Genomic DNA, 8,139 nt, shown 5'->3' on the forward strand with positions numbered 1-8,139 from the left:
CAAAACATTTATTACTCTTATCCTAAAAACTAACAATCCAGCTAATATGATAGAGTTTAGACCAATTAGTCTAAGCAATGTAATCTATAAACTCATCTTTAAGGTCTTAGCTAATCGCCTCAAATTAGTCCTCCCTCAAATAATATCAGAAAATCAAAGTGCCTTTCTTTCTAAGAGGCTAATAACAGATAATGTTCTTATGTCTTTTGAGCTCATGCACTATCTAGACCACAAAAGAGAAGGTAAGGATTGTTATATGGCAATTAAATTGGACATGAGTAAGGCTTATGATAGGGTGGAATGAGGCTTCATTGAACAAGTCATGAAAAAATTGGGCTTTCTTGAAAATTGGATTTGTTTGATAATGCGTTGCATAACATTTGTCTCCTACTCTGTGCTTATTAATGGTGTAACTCATGGTAACATTATGCTCTTGAGGGGGCTCCGTCAAGGAGATCCCCTATCATCTTACTTGTTCTTACTATGTGCAGATGGCTGCTCTTCACCCATAAGTAAGGCTATAAGAAATCAAATGATGAGAGGTTTATCAATTTGCAGAGGTTGCCCTAAGATCACACACCTCTTCTTTGCGGACGATAGTTTGCTTTTTTGTAAAGCTAATGGCCAGGAATGCCAACAATTAATTGAAATTCTCCATTTGTATAAAGCTGCCTCAGGTCAGAAAATCAATACAAATAAATCGTCAGTTTTCTTTAGAGCCAACACAAAGGAGGAAAAGAAAAATGAGATCTTGGAGATCTTGGGGCCTATGCAAGACTCTTAGCATAGTAAGTATCTCAGTATCCCCTCAATTATTGGTAAATCAAGAAATAAAGTCTTTGCTGAGATTAAAGAAAGGGTGGGAAGGAAGTTGTCTGGGTGGAAGGAAAAAATTCTTTCTATAAGGGGTAGGGAGATTCTCATAAAAATGATGGCCCAAGCTATCCCTACGTACACTAAAAGTTGTTTTCAATTACCAAAGGGCTTGTGTGATGAAATATAAGGCATGATGAGAAGGTTTTGGTGGGGTTAGTGTGGTCAGGAGTCGAGGATTGCTTGGGTGAGATGGAGGCGATTGTGCAAATCTAAGCTTAAAGGTGGGATGGCTTTAGAAACCTTCAAGCTTTCAACCTTGCCATGCTAGCAAAGCAAGGTTGGAGGCTCCTCATGAACCCAAACTCTTTGGTAGCTTGAGTATATAAGGCTAAATACTATCCCCATGGAGATGTCCTCAGTGCTAGTTTGGGATCTAGGCCATCCTATGCTTGGAGAAGCATAATGCAAGGGCTTGAGGTAGTTAGGAGAGGTACTCAATGGAGAGTTGGCAATGGAAGGTTGATCCATATTTGGAACGACAAGTGGCTACCAACCCCCACAACATACAAAATGATCTCCCCTCATCAAAATTTTGACAATTATCCCATGGTCTCGGCTTTAATTGATTATGACACCAGAAGGTGGAGAGCTGATCTTCTTTAGTCCATTTTTTTTCTGATTGAAGTAAGAACGATTCTCAACATCCCAATCAGTTATAATCTTATGAAGGACAAAATTATTTGGGCTGGCAACAATAAGGGTGTATTTATTATCAAAAGTGCCTACTATGTAGCTCTTAATATGGTGGACTCATTTGAGGAAGGAGAAAGCTCTTGCGGGGATCCAAGAGACTGTTTATGGAAGAAGGTTTGGCACCTAAATATTCCATCAAAGATTAAAATCTTTGCATGGAGAGCATGTGTGGATGCCCTTCCAAGAATGGTGAATTTGAAGAAAAGAGGTATTGGGGAAAATGAATTTTGTCCTTGTTGTGGGAGAGATGTGGAGTCAATCTTTCATTCTATCATCAGCTGTGAGGTAGTAAAAATGGTTTGGGATAATTGGGAAGTTCAAATTTTTGAGAACTGGCAGGGGCTATATGACATATCTAATGTTGCGCTAAAAATCCTTGAAAAAGGAACAACTCGAGACCTTGAAGTGTTCTTTGGAGTAGCTTGGTCAATATGGTATAACAGGAATTTAATTGCCTTTGAATCAACATGTAGATTGTCGAGCCAAATTTGGGGTTTCGCTAATAGATTTCTTCATGAACATAGAGCGGCAAGGGTGGCTTTGAACAAGGATCAAGTAGCAGAAAATAGTAGATGGACTCCACCTCCTGGAGTTTTCAAAGTCAACGTAGATGGGGCGACCTCTATGGATGGGAGAAATTCAAGTGTTGGGGCTATCATTAGAGATTCTTGTGGTGCAGTCATAGCAGCTTGTTGTAAATACCTCCAAGGCCAATTTTCAGTAGCAGAGGTGGAAGCCATTGCTGTGGAAGCTGGAATTTTGCTTGCTCGTGATAGGAAAATCCCTCAAGTTATTATTGAACTGCATCTACTGTTAACAATATTATTAACAATATTAATGAGTAGCTCATTGATGGTAGCCTCGGCCATCTGTACCAAGGTATACTTGCTTTGCTGAACTCCTTCATAAGCTGGAAAATCAAACATTTGAAAAGGGAATACAACAAAGCTGCCTATGAGCTAGCTCAACTAGCTAGAATTAGAGAAGCTTCACAGGTGAGGGTAGTGGTCTCCCCTCCAACTGTGCAAGAGATGATTTAGGATGATTGTAATTAGTAGTTCTTGTTTTACAAAGCTATCATCTCTGTTGTATTTCAATTTCTTTGTTTGGTTGAATACAATTCAAAGCTTTACATTAAAAAAAAAAAAAAAAAAAAAAAAATCATCTATGAGTAATTTATGGAGAGCGTTTGGAACTATGTATTATTATATTATGATGAAATTTGGTGGTTGGTAGAAAATTTTACTTTGTTTGACCTTCGGTCAACTTAGTCAAAGCTTAGTTGGCAAAGGGTATATTGGACCATTAAACCGTAAAAACTATTTAACTTGATGTCCAGTCAGGACAATTTAACTTGGATTTGATGACCACCGCACACCCTTGGTACGATGGTCACTCTACAAGTATAAATGTTTGTAGGGTGTGGGGGGCAAGGGCCGGGGTTCAAGTCTCCAGGAAGAAGCTTCACACACATATACACTTAGATTAGATTAGAGTAGAAATTCTATCTTGTAAAAAAAAAAAAAAAAAAAAAAAAACTTGGATTTGATGTTCCCATGATCCCAATGTAAAAGCATTTTTTTTTTTTTGGGGGAATTTTTAAAGCGAAATTGGGATCTTTGCACAAAAAACAAGGGGGGAGACAAAGTACAATATCAACCAAAAAAAAAAAAAAACACTTGACACTAGTTTTTTTTTTTTTTTAATTCAGCTTTAGATTCAAATAATTGCTCTTCCAAGCTTTTAATTTGTCAAGTTGTGAGGAAATTTTATTTTTGCAAATTTCATTTAATTTATTGGTTTCTTATAAATTTACAATCAAATTCTATTTTTCCAAGTTTGATATATATTTTTTTTCAATTTTCTTGGGAATTTTTAGCAAACTTTTTCTTCACACAATCACATGATTGATAAATTTCATTGCAAGAGAATTTATTACAATCACAAGAAAAACATTTTCCTACACTCTATGACTCATAGAAAACTTATAATAAAAACCTTTTTATCGCTCCAGAACCTTTTGACTGATTAGAAACCAGTCAGAATTCAACTGATCAGATTGTTGTCGAAAAGCTATCAGACTTCAAATTCTTTTCTTAAGATGATCTTGGGTCTTCTTCTTGAACTTGAAGATGTAGTTTGGACTCAATAAGAATCAAACTTTTTTGTATTGGTTTGCCAACATTCATTCTATTGACCCTAACAAGTATGAACACTTCAAAAGTCCTATAAACTACAAGAGAAAGTCCTAAGGTACTAAAATCAAAATGATTCCTATTCTCTGGATATGCGCGATATCCTTTCCATAAGAAAGAGCCCTATTTATAATTGGGGCTTGACAGTTATGGACAATTATACATCCCAAGTGTCTTTATCTTGTTGGGCTTGTTTGACATTGGTCACAATGTTACATAATGCCTGTCGACTGCCTTGATGACACTTGTCTTCATGTAGTACACCAGAACTTCTATAGGAATTGCATCATTACCTTCATGTTGTTCTGGTACCCTTACTAATGCACTCCCCTTATGGTAAAACTTGTCGTGCCTTCAACAATTCAGAAGATTTTTAAATTAATACCAACAATCTCTCACTGGGAGGTTTCGCTCAAAGTCACACTCAAAGTGTAGAGCAAGAATCTTGACTTAGTAAAGATTGAAGAAATTGTAGAATCCAAGAGTGGTGGTGTGTGAGGTTAGGCTTAGCTTATGCTAGGTCTTGGTGTTTGTGAGGGTTTGATTGGAAAGATCTTGGCTCAAGATTAATTCTTTGTCTCTCATAAAAAAAAAAAGATTAATTCTTTGTCTGGTGGTGGGGCGGTCTCTAGTTTTTGGGTTCTTTATGAGGTCGGTTATGGTGAGCAGTAGTAACCGTGTGTCATGGCAGTATGGAATTTGGAGATTTGATTTATGGGCACGGTGAGGCTGAGGTTTGGCTTGTGGATCTGTTTGGTGGCAGTTGGTGAATTTTCAAAGTGAAGGAACAATGGTGGATGGCTGAAAGTTTTGTAAGAGGCTATTGGGTGAGTTGTGTGTGCATGTTTTATGATTAATATATGAATCTGTGTTATGATAATTGATGAAGAGATGTTGAAGATTTCAAAATAATGGTAATAAGAGGATGAAAGAGATTTTGTTGAGGAATAACACCTTGGGAATACTCAAACTGAAGGGTTAATATAATATTTATGGACACCACTTAACCCAAAATCTTTAGCCTATAATTTTGGGCTCAATTATATTATAATAATCACTAATATATATATATATATATATATATAACCGAAACTTTTGAAACTCCCACCATTTTCCACGTCAGCATTATTTAAAAAAAAAAAAAACAAAATTTTTTTTTTTTTTTTTTGGTTTTAAACCCGATAATACATAAAACCCAATAATACCAAAAAAAACTAAATTCTGATTTTCTATTTCTCTCGTTCCCCTTCTCCTTCCCCATTCCACTTCTCTGTCATAAAAAACCTCTACTTCTCTTCAAAACAAAAAACCCGATAATGACTTTCTTCTCCATTGTTTCACGAACATGAGAACGACTACACAATGCACTCGGCAGAGAGGCTCCACAACATCATTGAGATCTGTGGCGGATTGACCCAAGAGACAACTCTCCACTTCCACCCATTTGCACGGATGGGTTTGCTTGAAGCTTTTCTCTCTCTCTTTGGAACACTGGTAATTCAGGTTTTTCTCTCTCACTCTTTGGGTTTTCAATTTTGGTAGATATATAGATTCAAATTGCTTCTTAAAATTTTCCACTCCTACTTAGGGTTTTGGTTTTAGGTTTTTGAATTTCTTGATTAGTTTATTTTTATGATTAATCGATGGGCAGTCCTAACCATTTAATCTGTTTACATAGGTTGTTGAAATTAAACAGTATTGGTTTCTTTTGAATTGTATGTACCAATTGATTTTTTTGATTGATTTTGTTGAATTTTGGTCTATGTATGTGATTCAAATTTGAGAAAATTTTTAGTTGAAATTTTAGATACAGTAGGTTTGGATAGTTTAGTGGTTGATTAGAGTTTAAATTTTGTGTTTTTGATGACCAAGTTTATGGATACCCAGATTTGTTTTTATTTTTTATGGATGACCAAGTTTGTGATTTTTTAGGGATATTTCTAGGTTTTGCATGTTGGTTTATATTACTTGATGGATGCAATCAGGCTAAGACAGATAGGTTTTTCTGTGGACAGCTTAGGCGACATGGGGGAGGCATTGCTTACTTGAGTGGCAATGCTTTTGCTCTGTCCCTGTGTAGATACTATAACTCCTACTTAGGGTTTTGGTTTTAGGTTTTTGAATTTCTTGATTAGTTTATTTTTACGATTAATCGATGGGCAGTCCTAACCATTTAATCTGTTTACATAGGTTGTTGAAATTAAACAGCATTGGTTTCTTTTGAATTGTATGTACCAATTGATTTTTTTGATTGATTTTGTTGAATTTTGGTCTGTGTATGTGATTCAAATTTGAGAAAATTTTTATTTGAAATTTCAGATACAATAGGTTTGGATAGATTAGTGGTTGATTAGAGTTTAAATTCGTGTTTTTGATGACCAAGTTTATGGATACCCAGATTTGTTTTTATTTTTTAGGGATATTTCTAGGTTTTGCATGTTGGTTTGTATTACTTGATGGATGCAATCAGGCTAAGACAAATAGGTTTTTCTGTTGACAGCTTAGGCGACATGGGGGAGGCATTGCTTACTTGAGTGGCAGTGCTTCTGCTATGTCCCTATGTAGATACTATTTCATGTGATGGAGATCAATAATGATTATTCTAATGAAGCCACAAATGTCATTGCAGAAAATTTTATTAATTTTGAATAATAAAGCTTTTCAAGTAGTCATGGGTTATGCACCTGGCTTCATTTTGATCCAGGGGTTCCGATTCAAGAGTACATGTGTTTGTAATCTGTTAAGTTAATAGTTCTTTGGTAGAAAATGTTATCTTGAGTTATAACATGTGAAGAAGAAAAACCATTGTACTTCACTGCATTCAAAACTGAATCAATATATTTTAGAAAACTTGCAGCTACAAAGGCATCATGTCTGCGTTCGAGTCAATTGGAAACAACACTCAGAAAAAGCTTATAAAAATAGATATCAGTTCAGACACTGTGTGTCCATGGTGCTTTATGGGCAAAAAAAATCTTGACAAAGCTATAGCTACATCTAAGGATCACTATGACTTTAAGGTTTGCTCTCTCTCTCTCTCTCTCTCTCTGTGTTTGTGCGTGTGTGTGCACGCATGTTTGTGTTCCAACTCTTATCTTTTATCAACTACATTTGTAGATTAGATGGCATCCATTTCAACTTAATCCTTTTGCCCCAAAAGAAGGCATCAATAGGAAAGAGTATTATAGGAACAAGTTTGGATCTCAAACTAAGAGGATAGAAGCTCGGATGTCAGAGGTTTTCCAAAAATTCCCTGAATCACTTATATACATATCATTGATTTGTTTGCATTAAGTTTGATTTGGCTGGTCATTGTATGCAATAAATAATTATGACTGCGTTGCAAATTTTCAGGTTTTTAGGGGCCATGGATTGGAATATAACCTTTTAGGAATCACGTAAGCATAAAAACAGTTTTAAATATATGGATAATGTAAGGTTGAATTAATTCAACTATCTAATTGGCTTTATTCCGTGCCAAATTTGCTTGTAATTCAGCATTTAGTAACCCTGTATTTAGGTGGGTTTGATGTAAGGGTAGTGAGTGAGATAGAGTGAAGTTTGCTCAAGAGTGTGCAAGAAAATAGAGACTCGCGGCTTGGCCTCGCGGGTGACTCGCGGCTGTAAGCCGCCAGACGCAGCACACGTGCCAAGCATGCTGGAGGGTGAACAGTCATGCAAGCTGAAGCACTACAGGACAAAACAGGACAACTGGCCATACGGTTATCTCACGACTGGATCTCGCGACATAGTCAAGCCGCGAGGTCAAGCCGCGAGCCACCCCTGTTTTGTAAAATCTGACGTTTCACATTCCTCTCACACTCCAGTATAAATACCCCTTTTACCCACGATTGTAAGAGAGCTTCCAGAGAGAATTTTGAGAGAGAAACCCTAAAGAAAAACAAGATTGATTCACTCACAATCTATACATTAGAGTCTCTTCAAATTCCTCAACTCTCTTCCTCTCCATTGTCAAATCCTTGAGAGGCATTCTACCAAACCTTGTTCTCATCATAATCATCACTGTGAGAAAGCTGTTTGGATTTATGGGAAGCAGTTAGGAAGGAACCAATCTTCATTGGTTGATGCTACGGTTTAGTAGCGGAATCCGAGAAGCTAGAAAAGAAAAAGGTTCGGCGCAACCTCGTTGGAGCAAGAAGCTTGGAGGGCTTAGTTGCATTGGTAGATTAGGCTTGGAGGGTCTATTGCTGTCCATATATCCCAACTATATTTTCTAGTGGATTGTTTACCGCTTGGAGGGCGGCGGAGAGGTTTTACGTCGAGGGCTTCGGTTTCCTCTTCGATAACACATCGCGTGTTATCTTTGTGTTTGTATCTTCCTTCCCTTTATCTTTGCCTTTTATTTTCTACTGTG

The 8,139-nt window shown here is 36.7% G+C and overlaps 1 long non-coding RNA gene across 1 annotated transcript; it reads left to right on the plus strand.

The window, feature by feature from the left end:
- The first annotated feature begins 5,120 nt into the window (after positions 1-5,120).
- Positions 5,121-7,163, plus strand: LOC126706697 (uncharacterized). Its single transcript, XR_007648689.1, has 3 exons — positions 5,121-5,267; positions 6,611-7,001; positions 7,119-7,163. It is a non-coding gene; the product is annotated as an uncharacterized LOC126706697 (long non-coding RNA).
- Positions 7,164-8,139: the final 976 nt, after the last annotated feature.

The sequence above is a fragment of the Quercus robur genome, chromosome 2, assembly GCF_932294415.1.
Source record: "Quercus robur chromosome 2, dhQueRobu3.1, whole genome shotgun sequence".
NCBI classification, from domain to species: domain Eukaryota; kingdom Viridiplantae; phylum Streptophyta; class Magnoliopsida; order Fagales; family Fagaceae; genus Quercus; species Quercus robur.